General features: G+C 42.2%; 1 protein-coding gene across 3 annotated transcripts in view; it reads right to left on the reverse strand.

The window, feature by feature from the left end:
* Positions 1-4204, reverse strand: part of RHOBTB2 (Rho related BTB domain containing 2) — a 39772-nt gene extending 35568 nt beyond the window's left edge. Inside the window, exon 1 of one of the 3 annotated variants that reach the window (XM_083588564.1) lies at positions 4091-4204. The gene's annotated coding sequence lies outside the window, so the exon portion shown is untranslated. Of the gene's footprint in view, positions 1-1817; positions 1999-4090 lie in introns of those variants that run through there. The other 2 variants (XM_083588565.1, XM_083588566.1) reach the window with 2 other exon arrangements.
* Positions 4205-7843: the final 3639 nt, after the last annotated feature.

Consider the following 7843-nt stretch of genomic DNA (forward strand, 5'->3'; position numbering starts at 1 on the left):
AGTGGATCCCATGAGCTGGCATTATTCAGAATAGAGATAGAGATTTAGCATCTACAACATCAACCCAGAATGAAACGCATTAAGCAAACTAATCAAAGCATTTATCAGGAGCATTTTCTGGCAACAATGAACAGGGAAGAAAAGAAGAAGCAGAGTCCACAGAAGCTGTACTAAGTAGAGCTGCCTCTTGAGCAATGATTGCTGACTGTCCATGTCCATCTTGGTTTGCACCATCTCTTACTTGTTTTTACTTTAGTTTCCCTGTCAAAACTCTGTTGAAAATAGAGTTGCTACTATACACACAAAACAGATATGGGACTTTGGAGAGAAAGATGGAAACATGGGTTTTGTGATCTTGAAAAGATATGTGTTACAGTCACAAAAAAGGCACTGAAGCTTCTCTCCCATCAGAAAGACACCCCAGAGACAATCACATTGCTCCCACATACACTCCTACTTCCCTATTAAGTTAGCCAATTAAGTTAGCCAAAATGTACAAAACTAATTCAAGTATGTGTTGGGAGTGCAAAATGACATTTTTATCATATGTGATGGACTTGTAAAAAAGCTAAGGGCTATTGGAAAATGATATATAATGAGATTAACAAGATGTTGATGATTCCCAAGAAACGCAAGGCAAGTGTTAGGGACTCAGAAAGGATTAGCAAGCTTTCCTTGGTAGGTTTTACATGTTGCTACAAAAGAAGGACAAAGTGAATATCATCCTTCATACTGATGGCTGAAGGTCCAGCAGACAACTTCAGGTCACCAGGTAGCTTGGAAGGGGCAGAACAATCTTGTTCCATTAAGTTTAGCTTGAATATTAACCCCCAACATATTCCGTAACCTTTAAAACTTTAATAAATATTAATTAAAAAAAATATTATAATTAACGGTGCTCTACAGCATTAATTAGATGACTAATGCCCATTTGCTGACTCCTGCTTAGGGGAAACTTTCACTCCCTTTTCCCCAGACCTCTTGAAATACAAAACAAAGATAGACCACAAGAGATGTTACACTGTCATAGAGCAAAGAAGAGAAATTGATAATAATCAGAAGGAATGCTATTATGTAACTTGGGTATGAGCTTAGTTCCATCAAATTAAATAGATATATGCCCATTAGTTTTGATCAGAGAAAGGTCAAGCCCCAGATGTAAGAGCTCATGGGGCTGGCCTTAAATATATTGGCAGTCAAGATGAAAATGCGAGAGTCCTGGCTGAAGCAGCACAAACAGTATACAATGCTTGCAAAACAATTTCATTGTCACCACCATATCTGCTTCACTGTCACATGAAATGTGCTGCCTCCTGCAAACTGTTGCCCTACGCCAAACTTTCCCAACCTGATACCCTCCAGATGTTTTGGACGTCAGCTCCCATCTGCCCCAGTCAGCAAGGCCTCTGGTCAGGGGCAATGAGAGCTGTAGTTTAACAACTGGATGGCACCTGGTTGAGAGAGGCTGTCTCACACAGTCACCTGCTGCCATATAATACTAAAACTGCCCCATGCACAGAAAAATCCATTATCCTCTTTGCAGCCAGCAGCCCAACCATGTGACGAGTGGGGAGGAATTGCCAAAGGGTGAGAAGCTCTTGCTGGACACCTCTTCTCACCTCCAAGGCATGGGGAGTTTCACCACCACAGTTCTGTCACTGGAAAATGCTCCATTACACCCTGATGGGCCTTACTTTTGCTATAAAGAAAAGCATTCTGTCTCAGCTTGCCATAATTCTTAGAATTCCCATTCGCAGAACACCAGCAGAAAAGGGGAAAACCTTAGGAGATGAGCTGTGAGAAAAGATGAGACTGACCCAGATGGTTACCTCTACACAAATTCTGCAAGCGATGAACTTGTTGCCTTACACCCCGGGTAGCGTGAGTCTCTCTGTTCTTCTTGATCTGTCACACTGCATTGAAGCTCCAGTGAATGCTAACTGGTGAGCACACAGGTAAACTCCATTTTATAAGCAGCTGCCCATGTGATCTGAACAAATGTCCCAAGGTTGAGAGCTTTTTCTTTTCTTTTCAGTAGGAGAGAGAGAGAGAAAAAGAAAAAGGAGAGAGAGAGAGAGAGAGAGAGAGAGAGAGAGAGAGATGGGAACTAAAACCTGTTGAACCACAATCAAGGTTTCAGCTCAGTAGAAAGGAATTTTCCACTAACAGGAATACACCTCTGTGTTTAAAAACTGCCTGGTCCTTTGAACAGGAGATCACGGCCAGGGCAGGAGAATGGATAAAAGAAAAGAATACAGAACAAGGCTCTGTGGATTCCATTTGCGTGCATGAGAGCACAGAGAAAGTGCAGGATGCAGATTGCAGCTTCCAGAGAACTTCAGCTTTTTTAAAAGAAAGGAAGAAAGGAAAACATAGTGCTCAAGGATGCACTGATAATGTTTTAAGGGTGGTGGGCCAAAGCCTCAGAAGTGAAAGCAGGGAAGGGGGCTAATTAAAATTTCCTATGGGTGGAGGCAGGGCTTCCTGGTGGCATACAGAGTTCCTTCCCCATGGATAGCCAAATCAGAATAAGGCTGCAATCTTGAACTTTCTTGGGAGTAAATCTGATTAATGCCAAGGTGGCTTAATTCTGAGTTTATGTATTTTATGCAAAACAAGAGAAACACAGGCCAGAATCATATACATTCTTACCTGGAAGTAAGTCCCATTGAACACAGTGGAGCTTGTATTCTGTGTAGAAATGCATAGGATTGCACTGACAAGTTCCTTTCCACTATTTTAAGGGGGACCTCAAGGCATATCTGTTTCCCCATAACGTTCCCTCAGCATTTTGCTAAGAATGTAAGTGGTTCTCTTATTTAGTTGCTTTTCTTGTGTCTTTTCCTTCCTGGTCCTTGGGTGTCTGTTTATTTAAACTGTAAGCCTGTGGGCAGGATTTTGTCATTTGCTAATTTTATGATATATACTGTTTGGGTCCTTGTTTTTTTTAGGTGTTTCTGTCATAGGGATTTAGGATGCAATCCTATCTATTTGCCTCATGCAAATGGGGAAGGGGCTATCTGTCATAGGTGTGTGGAACTTTTGGTCCTCCAAATGTTGCTGAACTACCACTCCTGTCAGCACCAGCAAGCATGGCCAATGGCCAGGGCTGATGGGAGTTGTAGTTCAGCATCACTTGCAGGGCCATGGCTGGGCCTATATGGGCACCTTCAAGAGGGCCTGGAAGCTAATCAGTAAAGCTGATTAGTAAAGTGCCTCTACCAGATGTTCATTCAGAACTGGCCCATACACCTTCACTCCATGGTGGCTCCCCTTTACTACATACACAGCCCAACAAGACAACAGCAAGAACCCGCCAACAGTGTAAGAATCGATATGGCTAACTTGACCTAACAACCCCTCCCCCTCACACATACAAACAGCACCCAATGCAGTCAACTGAAGTCAGCCAACCATGCCCGTCCCCCCAAGTTTTCTCACCGACAACAAAAACTAATAAATGAATAGAAAGAGAACCTACCCATGTGACACTGAACCCAAATCCTTGTACATACACTGTGTAAAAAAATGAGAGTATACTGCCCCCTTTTCTCTCTCCCCACCTCTCTTCTCCCCCAGTCTTATACTGTACTGTCTATAAGATTAGCAGCTCACATTGAATATAACTGATCTGTAGAAAGGACTGAAACAGAGGTGTTGAATGTACTTATGTAACCCAATAAAATCTTTGATAAAAACATTTTTTAAAAAAGACGAAGAACTGGCCCATGTGAACAATGCATCATTAGTAGCATTATCCACTTCCAATCTTGGCACTAAAAGAAGACATAAGGCTCCAAATAAATATGCAGCATATACTGTATTTCCAACACACATTACTGAATAGGACAATAAAGAGGGAACAATCCTGCAAGACCCCACATTGCTTTTTAATCTTTAGTGTCCAGTTATGTAGACTACACATCACACTACTAGTCTCTAAAATGTAATAATTGGTACATAACAACTTTCCTAAAGAATCTATGTTAGATCAGGAAACGAGAAAAATGTGGAGCAGCATTCTATACAGAACACAGCAGGAAATAGTCTCCCTTGATAGTCTCCAAAAAGCCAAGAGTCTTCTACTTACAAAAGGGTGTCGCCCAAGCAACCTCAGTGGGCTTGTAGTCTTTGAATCCTTGAGTGTGAAGTCTTCTTCACAACAATACCTCCTGTCAGTTGTGTATCCCTGGCAAGTCACAGAATCACAAATGCACACCTTGCCTCTGGTTCTTGTTTTATAGTCATGCAAACAGGTACTTAGGATAAGAAAGAATGCAATTAAGTCCTGGGAAAGGGGGAGGAGGCAGTAGTGGCAAAGGAAAGACGGCTGAGTAATTGTAAACCTCAAAGGTGAGCATCCCACAGAGTATGGCTAAGTGTCTGGGAACATGTTAGAGATGAAGGTGATTCAATGGGAACCAAAAGATGTAGAGTCAGCAAAGGATGGCCAATGACCAGGTTATTTAAACGGGGTGGATGAACTGCAAATGGCATAACACTAATGAATTATTGGTATGTTGCCACTCAGTGAGGGGGGCGGGAATCCATAAGAAATCTCCATTTAAATGGAAAATGACAATGTGCGTACAAAGCTTAAGTGCACTCAAGCTATGGAGATCAGGCCAGTATATGCATTCATTTTTGTATGTTGTTTACTGCAGGTGCATGCATTAGCTAACTCTTTAATTTATAAACTGCTGGGCCTTGGGCATCTCTGCATCCACAGTTGTTGTCCTTGATCTTTAGCGACCTTACTAGGTATACAGAAGTCTGTGCTATTTGTTCAGATGCAGGTGGCAAAAGTTATAGAGGCATATGTTCAGAACTGTAATCGCAAATATTCCACCAGGAAATGGGGCAGTGCCAAACCTCCCAGCCTGGTTCAGAGAAATCAGGAATAGCAAAGTAGTTTGTACAGGACCAAGGGGCCAAGGGCAAAGATTTTCTCCTTACATGGCAACACTTGCTTGGATTGCAATTAAATCTAGAAAAAGCCAGTCTTTGAGTATCAAGCCTTCAGGCGATGTAAAATTTCTGGCATATTAATGCATCCTTCCACCCTGCCCGACTTCTCATCTGCACTGCCCATTTGGAGAGAGACTTCTACAACAACCTGCCTGCCTTCTTAAGCCATGCTATTTATTATTTATTACATGTTTACTCTGCCCTTCGTCAAGGAGTTCAGAACAGTTCCTCTTTCCCTTTCCCCATTTTATCACCACAACAACCTTGTCCGGTGGGTTGGCTGAGCAGTACTCACTGGCCCAGTCTTCATGGCAGAATTGATAATTGGACCTGGGTTTCCATAGCCTTTGTCCAATGCTCTTAACAATTATGCCACACTAACACTTTGTGCATTCAGTCTACTCTTAGCCTTCAGATTGGCATCTGTGCAGCCAATGAACCCACAATTTGTTCTCTACCATCTCCGTGCCAGCCTATCTATCTCTAACTGCTGAGGTGGAGGGCAGGCAAAAGTGTATCTCGTTTGTATGCTGCAAATGCCAGTAGCTGCTGGTGAAATTGCTGTTCTTCTTGAGTAAGGTGAATGAAATGCCATTTAATTACAGATATTCCCTCTTTTGGAACAAGAGATTGGCAAGCCAAAGTCAAATAAGTACAGAAAATGCCTGTTTTGCCAGTGTAGTTCCTGTTTGGTCCACGTAGATTTTATTGTCTGTGATTGCACATACTTTTAAAAATACAAGACTCAATACTGCTGCATCTGGTCCCTAATTAGTTCCTCAATTAACTAGTACATTTCTGTTCTGTTTACAAAGTACAGCTCTTGAAGAATGGTAAACAAGGGCTTCTTTCTCTAATAGCAGCACTTGTATAGTGTGCTTCCAAGGTTCTGACAACTCCTATCCCCTTAAAATTAAATTAAATTATATAATAATATCTTTGATCAAGCAACAATCACAAACATGTTTTTTAAATAAACAAATGCTTATTAGCATAGCGTTTGTAAGTGTTCAAAGCACTTCACATGCATCATCTAATTTTATTCCTTACAAAAACTCTGTAAGGTGGGTCAGTATTATTATTAGTAGCAGTACTGCAGTTGGAGGGACTGAATCAGAGACAGGCATGTACCTTGTTTTGCAGTAGAACAATACCTTTATCAAAACTGACTAAAATGCAACAAGCAAGCAAGCTTTCAAGTTTGTACAAACTCTTAATTGGACTGGAGGTTAAGCAAAATATTTGAAAATGTGTAAAGCAGGGTGTGGGAGATCTGTGTTGCTGAGGCAAATGGAAAAGCAAATGGAAAAACAGCCTTACAATATATTAAGATATATTTTGCACAGATTTGCAGTTGTGTCCTATGCACGGTTACTCAGAAAAAAGTAGCACTGTGTTCAGTGGGGCTTGCTCCCAGAAAAGTGGGCATAGGATTACAGCCTTTCTCAGGTTAGGTCATGGCTGGTGCAGTCAAAGTTACAGAGAGCAAGCAACGTTAGTCGCTCTTCTTTTGAAAATATCAGTGCCACCCACAGATACTGACAAAGGTAGAGCAGCTACTGTTTCTTTCTGCCAATAGCCTTTGGTGCAGCTTGAGAGCTTTTCGCAAGGAGCAAGGCCTAATCATGCTTGGAACGCCTCCTCCAGGCCACATTATTCTTTGACCCAGGTCCCTCCCTCTTCTAGTGATTTTGCCAGGCAAGAATGTGTCTCTGAAGTGTAGGAATGCCTCCTGCTCATCTGGATGGAGGTGGGTGGATGTGTCCATAGAAACCTGGTTTGTGTGTGGCTGGAATGTAGCTTAAGAGGCAAAGGTAAGAATCACATCCTTTCATCTGCACACGCTTGCCTTTGATCCTACCTGTCACTGCCATGCAGCCCCCCCATAAGGTCATGTATGAAGGAATGTGGCCCATGGGCTGACAAAGCTTTTCCACACCTGTTCTAGTTGGTCCTCCCAATGTTGCTATCCTTCTTTTTCTTAGTTCCTGTCTGCAGCGTCTTCTAGAAGCCTCTCCCTCTCTGTTGCCCCTACCCATTGTTTTACATGGACACCCTTTCACCTCCAGTTTGTTACAAAATACACTCAACCCTGTGTAATTTCCCCACCACTTAGAGCTAAGGTTGTCTGAAAAGAAGTATACAAAACAGTAGTGGGATTACAGTGGTACCTCGGGTTAAGTACTTAATTCGTTCTGGAGGTCCGTTCTTAACCTGAAACTGTTCTTAACCTGAAGCACCACTTTAGCTAATGGGACCTCCCACTGCCGTCACACTGCCAAAGCATGATTTCTGTTCTCATCCTGAAGCAAAGTTCTTAACCCTAGGTAATATTTCTGGGTTAGCAGAGTCTTTAACCTGAAGCGTATGTAACCTGAAGCGTATGTAACCCGAGGTACCACTGTATTTAATTTTCACCAGTGTAGGGACCTTAGTTCCTTTAATGCCTCAGGAAACACATTTGTTTGTGTCCGTTTGGGGAATTTAGTGATATTGTGCGGCTAGTACTGATGAGCTAGTAGCGCAAAGACAACACTGTTTCACAATGATAGTGTGGGAGTTGATGGACTAGTTTTTTTATGTGTGGGCAGTCATGGTCCTTTGAGGTTCCTGCCCATCCTCCCCAAGTCTTTCTTAATTGCATAAACACTTTCTTGCATCCCATGTGTTGTGCAGCTTGTTGTCGATCATTAAGGGCACAAAAAGTATCAGGACGTGACTTATCTCAGGCGGAGGCAACAGCTGAGATAGTAGCATATTAGAAAGATGTTGGATGGCCACTCTTCAATGTTCAAAAAAGTATTAAGGCCCTGAAATTTCTTCAAATATTACTGGTGCTTACTCAGCCAAACAGTAATGCACCAATTGCACTGAC

Source organism: Podarcis filfolensis (assembly GCF_964270895.1).
Source record: "Podarcis filfolensis genome assembly, chromosome: 15".
Taxonomy (NCBI): domain Eukaryota; kingdom Metazoa; phylum Chordata; class Lepidosauria; order Squamata; family Lacertidae; genus Podarcis; species Podarcis filfolensis.